Source organism: Armigeres subalbatus, chromosome 1 (assembly GCF_024139115.2).
Source record: "Armigeres subalbatus isolate Guangzhou_Male chromosome 1, GZ_Asu_2, whole genome shotgun sequence".
Classification (NCBI taxonomy): domain Eukaryota; kingdom Metazoa; phylum Arthropoda; class Insecta; order Diptera; family Culicidae; genus Armigeres; species Armigeres subalbatus.
The window spans coordinates 74,134,843-74,147,940 of NC_085139.1; the positions used below are offsets into that span (position 1 = coordinate 74,134,843).

A 13,098-nucleotide genomic window follows, 5' to 3' on the forward strand; every position below is an offset into this window, starting at 1 on the left:
AATATTTTTTTTCTTGACTCATAGGGCCGCATGGGATTATATATCGATTAAGTTTTTTTTTTCAGAGTTTTTAGAGTTTTTAGAGTTCTTATAAAAAACATTACGCCATTTATTGTAAAGATGGACTATTTTCAACGGTGTTCCGTTGGTTCCGGATCTTCCGGAGGACCAGCAGAAGCTCCATTGGACTTAAAAAAATTTCCTCAATGAGAGAATATATTCCCTTTATTATTTTCCAAAAAAAATCTCTTTGATATCATTTGAATTGGCTTCATTATAACGGATTTCAGGACTGCTGTACTTTTTACAACACGCGAGTTCTCGTGTTATGAAAGATGAAGCGAGTTGCGGAAGGTTAAGGAATTTCTGGAACAGCTGATTACATACACGAGGCTGTCCATATACCACACAGACAGTCCAGGAGAGGGAATATGGTAAATGCCCACGGTTCACACACTTTTTTGAAAAAAATATGAGAAATTGTCCACGCTGGGGAGGCTCCTCAAGGAATTAATGCGCAAGTTCGTCCAGATATTCTTCTTCACTATATTCCAGGTATTCCTCCGCAAGTTCCTACAGAAGTTCATCCACAAGTTTCCCCAGGGACTCTTTCGCAAGTTACTCCAGGAATTGCTCCAGAAAATCTTCTAGGTATTCCTCAGGAAGTTTCTCTAGGAATCCCTCTGGAAGTTCCTCCAGGAATACCTCCGCAAGTTCCTACAGGAATTCATCTTGAAAATATTCCAGGTATTTCTCCGAAAGTTCCTCCAGGTATTCCTCCGCAACTTCCTTCAGGGATCTTTTCACAAGTTCCTCCAAGGATTCCTCCGCAAGTTCCTCCAGAAATTGCTCCAGAAACTCTTCTAGAAATTCCCCAGGAAGTTTCTCCAGGTATTCCTCCGGGAGTTCTTCTAGGTATTCCTCTGCAAGTTCCTCCAGCAATTCCTCCACAAGTTCCTTCAGGAATCCCTCCGGAAGTTCCTCCGGGGACGCCTCCACAAGTTCCCCAGGGATTTCTCCGCAAGTTACTCCAGGAATTGCTCGGGAAATTATTCTAGGTATTCCTCAGGAAGTTTCTCCAGGAATCCCACCGGAAGTTTCCTCCAGGTATTCCTCCGCAAGTTCCTCCAGGTATTCCTTCGCAAGTTCCTCTAGGAATTCCTTCGCAAGTTCCTACAGGAATTCCTCCACAAGGCTCTCTAGGCATTCCTCTGCAAGATCCTCCAGGAATTCCACCGCAAGTTCTTCCAGGAATTTCTCTTGAAGATATTGTAGGAATTTCTTCAGAAAATCCTCTAGGTATTTCTCCGAAAGTTCCTCCAGGAACTCCTCTGCAAGTTCCTCCAGGAATTCCATTGCAAGTTCATTCAGGAATTCTTCCACAAGGTTCCCCAGGAATTCCTCGGCAGGATCCTCCAGGAATTCCCTTTGAAATTCTTCCAGAAATTCATCCGGAAATTCCTCCAGGAATTTCTCCGCATGTTCCTTCAGGAATTCCTCCGCAAATCCCTCCAGGTATTCCTTCGCAAGCTCCTTCAGAAATTCCTCCGCAAGTTCCTCCATGAATTCCTCTTGAAGATATTCCAGGTATTTCTCCGGAAGTTCCTCCAGGCAATTCTCCGGAAGGTCCTCCAGGTATTCCTTCTGAAATTCCTCCAGGAATTCCTCCGCAAGATCCTCCAAGTATTCCTCCGCAGGTTTCTACAGGAATTCTTCCACAAGGTTCTCCAGGAATTCCTCGGCAAGATCCTCCAGGAATTCCCCTTGAAGATATTCCAGGTATTTCTCCGGAAATTCCTCCAGGCAATTCTTCGGAAGTTCCTCCAGGTATTCCTCCACAAATTCCTCTGCAAGATCCTCCAAGTATTCATCCGCAGGTTCCTACAGGAATTCCTCCACAAAGTTCTCCAGGAATTCCTCGGCAAGATCCTCCAGGAATTTCTCCCGAAGTTCCCCAAAAAAATCGACTAGGACTCCAGAAATTTCCCTGTGATTTTTTTCAAACAATGACTCCGAACAACCATTATAAATTATTACTTAGTATTTCTTTGTTAATTCTTTCAAATATACCCTCAATCCTCAAATTTTTTGTGCGTACTTCCCCTAAAATTTCTACAAAAAATCATTCCGAACTTACAGCAATATCTTAAAATGATATTCCCGAAAATTCTTCTAGAAAATCTCCCACTTTCTCTTCCAGAAATTCCTCCATTAATTCTTTCAAAAAATCCATCAATAATTTCCTCGGAAATTATTTCAGGGATTCCTTCTCAAGCTGTACTGCAGAAAATTCCTCCAAGAGCTGCTTCATGAAGTTCCTTTTTCAGGAAGAATTCCCGAAGGAAATGGGGCAGTATCCGAAAGAGTTCCCAAGGGATTTCAAGGAGTTCTTGAAGAAATTCAAGATAAAGTTCCTGGATTGAGTCCCAGGAGGGTTTTTTTTGGTAAATTCTTGATAGATTATCCAATGGATTCCCTGGAGATATATCGGAGGAATTCCTAAAAGAGTATATCAAACAAATTTAAGAGAAATTCCAAAATGTGAAATTTTTTCAAATTCATTTGAATTTCCAAACAAATTTTAATAAAGTTATGAAAGGGGAAGGGTCGTTTGGCCGATACCCATTCGGCCAATACCCATTCGGCCGAAAGCCATTTGGCCGAATGCCACTAGGCCGAACAAACCATTAGGCCGAAACCCATCTGGCCGAAAGTCATTTGGCCGAAAGGGTCATTCGGCCGAAAGGGTAATTAGAAAGGGCCTTTGGCAGTAAGGGTCGTTTGACTGAAAGGGTTATTTGGCCGGTTAGGACATTTGCCCGAATAAGACATTTGGCCGAATAGGTCATTTGAAATGTGAGAAATTAGGAGTAAGACTTCTCACTGTAAGAATTGAGAAGCGTGAAGTAAGTAGTGAGACGTCTCACTACCCACTTCGCACTACTCACTTTTCACGGTGGGAAGTGAGAAATGAGGAGTGCAAAGTGATACGTCTCACTTCTCACTCCTCATTTATCACTCCTTGCTGTGAAAAGTGAATAGTGCGAAGTGGGTAGTGAGACGTCTCACTACTCACTCCGTGCTTCTCACTTTTTACAGCGAGAAGTGAGAAGTGAGAAGAAATGAGGAGTTAGAAGTGACGTTTCTCACTTCTCTCGAGCAAGGAGGCCAACTTGCGGTTCTAACAGAGTTATGACATTCCGAGTTTCCACTCAGTTTCCAATATACATTGCCGATTGCTCAGCCCTGTATTTTGATTTGCTACATGTATGTTTTGCAGTATGCCGGCTTCCCAGATCAACAATACCTAGCCACATGATGGGGGTGCCTTTTTAAAAAGGTTCGGATATAAACTAGTAAATCACAAACGTAACTCGTGCTATTCAAGTAATGCTAGCACTAGTTAGTTCTTCAATGAATGGAGTCAGTTATTTATTCGCATCTCATTTTTTTATTTGCAGGTATTATTCGCTATCTTCCAGTGTCCGGATAATTCCCGTGCCAGCTACAGGCAATTGCACATGGATTTCTGGTGAAATCTTCCATAATATACAGGTAAATCCACTTTTGATTTTTTTTCCGAAATAACGTTATAATTATTATGAGATTCTCGTAACTTCAAGCATCACTTTAAATACGCGGATATATTATAATTATAATAACATTCATTATATGTATCTTTAATTATCATTATCGTGTAAACACATTTATATAAAAAAATATTTGTAACGTTCTGAAAAATGATCAAATTATCTCCCGAAACTGCCCAAAACATCCAAAATTGGCCAAACAGTAAGAAAGTTATAACGATTTCAATTTGAGGTCAATATGACCCCAGAGCACAGACAACGTAAGTTTTTTAATAAAAGAACACTGTAGCTCTTATTTTCAAGTTTTTTTTTCGAGATTTTCGAATTTGCACCTAAGAGACAGATCTCGGCGAGTTTTACCAAACTACCAAAAGTTAGGAGAATCGGTTGAAAACTAAAAAATGGCAGCCTTTCAAAGTGGCCTGGGGACATATTGACCCCAGAGCACAGATGCTGATGCTGTTCAATATGCTAATATGTAACAGAGGAATATTACTGAATTTATTCTGGATTTATGAAATGTTTTTTTTTCGAATTTCGAATCACTCTAATAAAGAATAAAAAAAAATCGAATTTGTTCACGATAACTCCAACCCACGATAGAGTCTTTCATTATGGCTATTTTCGTAACTTTAGTGACTCATTGGAAAGATAAGCTTTCGCAATCCTCTTCTAGCACCAAAGGGGTTACATTTGCTCTGAGGATTAGGCACTTCAAACACGCACACACGCCACTCTAATCCCGTCTTGTTCTACTTTCATACAAAGTATAATCCATGCACTTTTTTTTAAGCAAATCACATCGCATCACCTGCATCGAGCGGAGCAGCAATCGAATGCATTAATCTTACCTCCGCTCGGGAACTGCGCGCGATGCAGCAACCCATCGAGCGCTAACGAAACAACTTTTCATTCAACAATCCCGCGCGCGACGCGACAATCCTTGCCGAACCAGCCAGCGCGAAAGCTTCAAACTGCCCATAACTTCAACTTTTCGTTTGTTGGGAACGAAAGAAAAATCCTGGCAAATCTGCTTAGCGCCCTACACACCGGAGTGGGCTTGAATCCAATCAAGCTCGCTTCTGAAATTTATTTTTCAATTATTGTACAATTCGTAACCGTCAATTAGGATTAAAACATCAAAAGCTCGGCAGCGGCTACCGACACTGACGCGACTGCACTACTGCCGCGCTGCTTCTGTTGATTGTCGGTCGGAATGGCATGGCAGTAGCGGCATTTTCCTCATTCGGTTTTCCCACACAAAAGCGACGTGATGCATTCCAGCCGGGCGACGAGCTCACGGTTGCGAAACCACGTGTTAAAAAAAAGTGAGACGCTTATACGAAGTGATGTGCTGTTGCGAATTTCCTAACCAACGTGAATGAACCAGAACTGGTTGATGTAGACTGAATGAAGGCTTTCAAGGCGTATGGATGATCCTCAGACTAGCTGTCGCCACAATAAGTAAACCAACACGGATCTACTGATACCCCAACCCCCAACTGTTGAAAAAGATAATTTGATGAGATTTTGGTTTATGGTGGGTGTACCAATTGTCGCCATGCATAAGAACAACTATTTTTTTAAATAAGTAAAAGGCATGTGGGTGGACTTTATATATCAAGCGAAAGGTTTTACTTCCTGCTCCTTAGAACAGCTCTGAAAATCAAAAAAAAATGTTATAATCATCAAAATTGATTAATCCATAATAGGAACGCATGCACCTGTTTTGGCACTATTCTTAATTTTGGTTCCTTTCTCAGCAAATCCCATTGTTTTCTTATGGGATTGGCCAAATTGGGACCACCAAAATAAAGCAAAATCAATTTTTACAATTATGCTTTGCTTGTTTTGGAGGAGATCAAAGGTGTTATCGTTTTATATGAATATGCTTTATCGATATGAACTTGGTTTGTGGTGATTTGATTGGCCATTTGGCATATAAAGCACTAGTGCGACAACTGGTGCTATAGCCATTATGACCCAAGGGTAATTAAATCGGGGAAAGGTCGTTTGGCCGAATACCATTAGGCTGAACAAACCATTAGGCCGAAACCTATCTGGCCGAAAGTCTTTTTTCCGAAAAGGCTATTTGGCCGAAAAAGTCGCTTGGCCGAAAAGGTCGTTTGGCCGATAGAGTCATTTGGCCGAAAGGTCAATTGGCCGAAAGTATCATTTGTCTGAAAGGTTAATTTGGCCGAAAGGGTCATTTGGCCGAAAAGGTCATTTGGCCGAAAGGGTCGTTTGTTCGAAAGGGTTATTTGTTCGAAAGGGTTATTTGGCCGAAGGGGTCATTTGACCGGAAAGGTCAATTGGCCGAAAGGATCATTTGGTCGAAAGGGTAATTTGACCGGAAAGGTCAATTGGCCGAAAGGATCATTTGGCCGAAAGGGTAATTTGGCCGAAAGGGTCATTTGGCCGAAAAGCTCATTTGGCCGAATAGGTCATTTTGCCGAAAAAGCGTGTGGCCGAAAGGGTCATTTGGCCGAAAGGGCCACTTGGCCGAAAGAGTCATTTGGCAGAATGAGACATTTGGCCGAAAGGATCGTATTAAGCCAAATGACCCTTTCGACCAAACGACCCTTTCGGCCAAAAGACCCTTTCCGCCAAATGACCTTTTCGGTCATACGACCCTTTCGGCCAAATGACTCTTTCGGCCAAATGACCCTTTCGGCCAAATGACCCTTTCGGCCAAACGATCGTTTTGGCCAAATGACTTTTTCGGCCAAACGACCCTTTCGGCCAAACGACCATCTCGGCCAAACGACCCTTTCGGCCAAATGACCTTTTCGGCCAAATGACCCTTTCAGTCAAATAACCCGTTCGGCCAAATGACTCTTTGGGCCAAACGACCCTTTCGGCCAAACGACTTTCGGTCTAATGGTCTGTTCAACGGGCAGCAAACGGTCTTATTAAACGATAAATAATCTGAATAGAACATACAGTAGGCGCTGAAAAAACACTAAAAATAACCCGAGTTACAAACCCTTTAAAAACGCATATTTAAAAGAAAACATAGAACATTGTAGGGGAACTGTCCCGATCTCCATCTCACTGAGCATATAATCATCTCATCGCGAAACAAAGTAATACAGCACCAGTTTTGTCTTCTTTTTTTAACAAGCGTGCTCACTGCTGAAGAAAATCACGAGAATGAGAAACAAATCAAATTACTTTTTACTCCTTTATTTTTGATGGGATGAATATCGGAGCCATGAGAGAAATTCCAGGTGCAGTTCCCCTATATTGTTGATTTATTTATTCTAGTAGTTCCCAAACAATATCAAAGAATTCTCTGAAATATAGTCTAGCTGGCCAAGTGGATGAATGAGGTGCAATATTTTTCAGACAATTTTTTTAAACAATCTTGAACGACATATATGGCATTGATCACACACCTTCCATTCAGATACATGTCTACGAGTTGACCCTACGGTCTAGAGGACATCTTCCAGAATGCCTTCAAGCAGAGAAGGTATACGGCCGGAATTTCCTCATTGGACGCCTTTTAAGAGTTTTGATCGGGAGTGCAACGCAACGTTGCCCCAAGGCTCGTTTCTGGCAGTTACCCTTTTCATTATGAACTCTTTTAAAAAATACGTAACGCTAAATTTGATGATTTTGGACCCCCACCCTCCCCTCGTTACAATTTTTGTATGGAAGGTTTAATTTTTCTGTATGGATCGTAACGCCTGTCTTGACCACCTCTCTCCCCTTGCATCGTTACGTAATTTGTGAAAGGCCCCTATTGCAAAAGACAAGATCTTTATCTACCTCCCTCCAGACAAATGCATTTCCATCTACGCCGATGACATTTTGTTAATTATAGTCGGGAGCACACCAAGATATGCATTACATTCGCCATGACTGCTAGTAAATGTGTTCGTGGGCACACGTGCCGCAACAGACATCAACCTTCAGATCTCATTATCAAGTGAGGTGAGAAGTACATCCCCAACTTGAAAATCGTTAAAGTTTTTAGAGGAAACGATCGACCACGGTACAACATTCCTGCCAGACTCCCGATCTGTTAAGGTCAGCTGTCTCAAGAGAGCATGATTCCACAAAGCCAATAACAGGGATCTACAACTACGGAACGAGAAGACGATCATTCAAATCAGATTATTGTACGAACTAGAACTGGCCTGCCTCACCCATCATCGTCCTTAAATCAGTACATGCAAATCGCTTCCAAACTCTAACCATACTCGAAGTCAGTCTACTCTAAGGCAGATATCCCATCTATTCGTCACCGTGTGCTGGCGGTCAAATTTCTTCTTTCTCCTAAGCAAAAAGCTGCCTCTTTCGCCTCGGCAACGTCAGGGAAGCCTAGAATCCCTTTCTTTCTCACGGTGGCCAGCGTTGGCCTATCCCTAGTAGCTTGAGTCCACTACCGAAGAGCAGGCACACGTCCACAATTCAAGAGAGGATACAATTCGGAATGTGGGTCGGTGCCAAACCTGCTGCATACAAAATACGGCGGATTTGAACACCGATGAGTAAGGGTTCATGGGCCGAAACTCATTCGGCCGAAAGCCGTTTGGCCGAATACCACTTGGCTGAATAACACGTTAGCCCGAAAGCCAAATTTCATAAGGCCAATGGAACATGCGCCTGAACTGGCTGAAAAAGTCGTTTGGCCGAATTGGTCAATTTGCCAAAAATACCGACTGGTAGGTCCGTCTTATCTCACACTTTCGTATTGCACTCCAATGACATGTTCGATTAGTCAACAGTGTTTTACTCCCTTCAACCATTCTCAGTGTACTTGAAAGATTTTTCTTCGCTGAATTCAGTCATGTATTCAGATTTTTTGTAACACGTCCAGTTTTTGAGAAAAACAGGTTTAAATTCACAAAACTACAAAACTACAACTACAAAACTACAAAACTACGGTTCTCTCCTCTGCAAAGCTGAATTTCGGCTCCTCACTTTTAGAATAAAGTTTTAATTTTGTAAAATTTCTCTCATTCGTTAGTTGTGAAAAACGGAATTGAATTCACAAAAGTATGTATTTTCATAGAAATTTGGTTTCTCTCCTCTGCAAAGCTGAATTTCGACTTCTCACTGTCGAAATTCACCAAATTTCTATTTCAGCATGGTCTTGCTTTGTAGCCGTACGTCTTACCTCGCTAAAATAAGCTAGTACAAAACCTTTGCATGGAACCGAGAACACCGTGGAATTTCTTGGAACGTTTCTGGTAGGACTCCTAGGCGTTGTTGGCGAACAAGGCCTTCATTTTCCAATCTCCCCTGGCTGAAGTAAAACTGATCTAAAAGAATCGTCAGGAAAACTAAAAGAGGGGAAACCACGAAACGACTCCCTTGCGAATGACAAAGGATTCAACTGTCCCTTTGCGTGATCTGATAACCACAAGGATCAACTCTTAGCCTATCGAACGGAATGGTTTGGGGTCATTGGGCCGAAAGTCATTTATCCAAATGCCGTTTGGACGAATCGTTGAAATATGTTTCCTTATTAAGTGTGTGTGAAATAAAAAGAGAGATGTTATTAGTGAGTAGTAGAAGTGAGATGTTAGTAGTGAGAAGTGAGACATAAGCTATTCGAAGTAAGTAGTGATTGGTAGAAGTGAGTAGTGTGAATTGAGAAGTGACAAGAAGTAAGAAATAAGAAATGAGTACTGTGAAGCTATTAGAGAAGTGAGATGTGATAGGTGAGAAGTGATGAGTGGGAAACAACAGTAAGAAATATTAAACAAGAAGTGAACAAGAAAGAAGAAAAAGGGGAAAAATGAAGAAGAAAGACGGAAGAAGAAACAAAAAGAAGAAGAAGAAATAAGAGAAAAGGAAAAAAGAAGAAGAGAAAAGAAAGAAGGATAAAAGGCGAAAAAAGAAATAATAAGAAAAAAGTAAAACGAAAGAGAGAAGGAAGAAGAAAGAAAAAAGAAGAAAAAATATGACAGGAAGAAGGAAGAAGGAAAGAAGAAAGAGGAAATAAGAAGGAAGAAGGTAAAAGGAAGATGAAAGCAGGGAAAACGATGAAGAAGGAAGGAAAAAAGAAGAAAATGGTAAAAAGAATAAAATGGTAAAATGAATAAGGAAGAAAAAAGATGGAACTTGAAGTAAGAAGGATTAAACTAAGAAGGAAGAAGGAAGGAAAAAGCAAGAAGGACGAAATAAGAAGGGTATTGAAGGAAAAATGAAGAATATAGAAAAGTAAAGAACAAGGAATGTTCCGGAATGTTTGAGAGTATGTTAGAATGCTATTTTTAATCGATTATATTATTGACTTGAGTGAAATTTTGACCCTTTTTAAATTTTGTGACAGAAACTCGATTATCCGGAGTGTTGAAAAAAAATTACTCTGGATAATCGAGCCACTTTTTATTGTTGCTGAAAATATAACTTTTGTTCAAATAATCTTTATTCCAGTACAATAAAAGCTTAGAAAATATCCCGTTGGCTCGTGCATGGGTTCTGACGGTTTTGACCACCGTTAGAGATGTGCGCCGATCCGCAAATAGTCGGCGGCAGCGTTTGTCATAATTTTGATCGGCGGCGTATTCGGCGTTAAGTCGAATACCATTTAACCACCAGCGGGTGTCACGGAAAATTCTTTAGAGCATTTTTTTTTTTTTCCAAAAGCAGATTTTATAGAATTTCCACATAAAAATTTTGACGCACATAAATTTTGACGCGAAATTATTTCAAATTTTTTAGGGAAGTGGTTCAGATATTCTTCAGAATTTCCACAGAAAATATCACTTGCTGAACAAGTAATACGGCCAAAAATGTCGACCAGGAGGGGTTTCGGTCCTTCTCGTCGTTTGACGAAAGTTATTCGATAGAAATCCTTTTTTCAAATGCCACTTGACCGCAGTGTTGGTACAAACTCAAATTCTCAAATCTCATCCACGATTCAAATCAATCGTGAGGCAAACCTCACCCGATTCATGGCCCTGAGAATCCACCATATTTCGACTAGCGATCTGCATCGTTGGGTCATTTTTCCGTGTTCTTCTTCGATAAATTCATCGGAATAACTTTCTTTCCTTAAAACAATGGATAACAAATCCATACGTAAACATAAAATACGTTTCGATTGAGTATTGCCACTTTTTGGAGTGAAATAATTTTTCGGCGAATGTGCGAAACGATGCGATCCTGCGTAAAAAAAACTCATGCGCGATGCTATCCATGCAGAATCGCAAGCGAGTCAGCTCGCGCATGAGGCTTCGGTGCGTGAGATTTGAGCATGATTATACCAACACTGCTTGCCCGAATAACATGTCAAGGCAAGAGTTATCTAGCCAACTTCCATTAGGGCAAAACGGTTATAAGGTCGAAAACGGTTTGGCCGAAAAAGTCATTTGGCTGAAAGCGTCATACGGGCGAAGTGCTCATACGAACCACGAACTAATAATTTGGCTGAAAAAGTTGTTTTCCCCAACAGATCATTTGTCCGAAAATGGCGGTTGGCCGAAAATGGCGTTTTGCTGAAAATGTCGTTAGGCCGAACGGACCAAAAGGCTGATATCGTCATATGGACAGAAAGATAACCTCATTCGGCTAAATGGCCCTTTCTGCTAAATGAGCATATCGACCAAGCGATATTTTTGTGCCAAATGAACTATTCGGCCAAACAAATTTTATCGGCCTCATAACAATTTCGGTCAAATAACAATTTCTGTCAAATAACATTTTCGGCCAGATGGCCCTTTTTGCCAAACGACCATTTCGTTCAAAACGTCATTTTCTGCTAAATGACCTATTACACCAGACTACTTTTTCGGCTAAATGACCTGTCTGCCAAACGACATTATTGGTCATATGACTATCTCTCCCAAATGATTTTCGATCAGACGAGTTTCAGTCTAATTATTTGTTCGGCAATGACATGTCCGACCAGCTTTGGGCTTTATGGCCCCCTCCCTTAAAAATTTCGACTTGAAATTCTTTGGGTTTTAATGGGAAATCCATTAAATTTCCAAAGAAAATTTAATAAAATTACCGAAGGGAATTCTTTAGCCTTTCCACTGGAAGATCCCACAAAAAGGCAAATCTGCTAGTTTCATCGAAAAAGCACCAGGATTTTATAAATGCATTTGTTTTCATATTCGGAGTATGGGTTTGATGTTGTGGCCTAAACATGTTCACTATGACCCTCCAGAAGATCCGGAACATCCGGAAAATGCCAAATTATTAAATGTCATTTCAAAGCACCATTTGCGATGACATTATTAGAATGGAAATTATTTCATTTCATTTATTCAAACTAAGGCCATTTGTGGGAACAAGTACTCAGAGGCAATGTTGATAGAATCATGTTTAAATCTCACTCACCGAAGCTTCATGCGCGAGCTGACTCGCTTGCGATTCAGCATGGAGAGCATCGTGCATGAGTTTTTTACACAGAATCGCGTCGTCATAACTGAATCGCCTCTCAGCTCAAATGGAAAATTATTCTCGAATATTTTATTTTCACTTCTTTGCTGTTCAATACATATCGAACATTCGAAATTCATTGTTAGCCGGCATTTAGTTATAGTTTAAAAGATTATTTATTGTATATTACCAACTTAAATCGCAATGGCTATGCAAAATCACAATACAACGCCTATGTTAACTACCACCGACTTGGTTCCCACACGTGAACGAATTATTTTCAAAAGAATGAGCGAGACTCAAGTGGAACCACTCCTTCCAAGTTGGTGAGTAAAGTGCATTCGGATGAATCGGATTAAGAGCCACGCTACGATGAATGATGTCGGTGCAGATGCGCCCGACCACAAAATGTCAACAACTATATACGTATGGAGGGCATGGTTCTTTGAAATGCTTAACCGACTCCCCAAAGTACTAACCAAGTAGAGTTGATCGCCGGTTGACCCAGTTTTTGGATCAAAGTGGAAAAAAAATCGTATCGGTTATTTGGAATCCATTGATGGCGCAGGGGATGAAAATCCACATGTCACGGAATACCAAACACGACAAGACGGCGCAAGTTGACTTGACTGGTGCGCAAAAACGAGGTTCATCCATTATCAGATTACAGCGCCTATAGATAGAGTGCACGTTGCCGGCGTCGTCGTCTCGCAGGAGCTCGCTCACTCAACGGAGCTATCATCGAGGTGGACGTGGCGGACGCGTGCGCGTTCAACTCAGGACGACAAGTTGTTTTACAATGTCTCGAAAATTGGAACATAAATATTTGTCAAGCCGCGCGTCAGGCAGGTAATTTAAGCTCATCACCTAGCCCACGGCACATACCAAGCGAATGGGAAAGCTGTGCGTTTGGGGTTGGTATGAGGGACATGGAAACCGGCGAATTATGCGCACCAGCGCCGCCAACATGCACCAACAACGGCTTGACATATGGCATTTGTAACGGAATATGGCACGTAAATTTGTCAAATTTGTTTATCGTCGGGGGGCAGAGATTTATGTGGTCGGAACATTTAGGATGTGAATAAACAATATATCAATCGACAATGAGAGGTTACCTTACGCAAGGAGTGCCCCGGTACTGATTAACGGGTAAATAAAT

At 41.2% G+C, this 13,098-nt stretch overlaps 1 protein-coding gene across 9 annotated transcripts in view; it reads left to right on the forward strand.

The window, feature by feature from the left end:
• Window positions 1-13,098, forward strand: part of LOC134227170 (ras-related and estrogen-regulated growth inhibitor-like) — a 193,360-nt gene that overhangs the window by 92,364 nt on the left and 87,898 nt on the right. For 4 of the 9 annotated variants that reach the window (XM_062708528.1, XM_062708486.1, XM_062708501.1 and 1 more), the window contains one exon: window positions 3,462-3,532. The exons of 4 other annotated variants lie outside the window; for them this stretch is intronic. The gene's annotated coding sequence lies outside the window, so the exon portion shown is untranslated. The remainder of the gene's footprint in view (window positions 1-3,461; window positions 3,533-13,098) is intronic. One more of the 9 variants, XM_062708518.1, reaches the window with a different exon arrangement.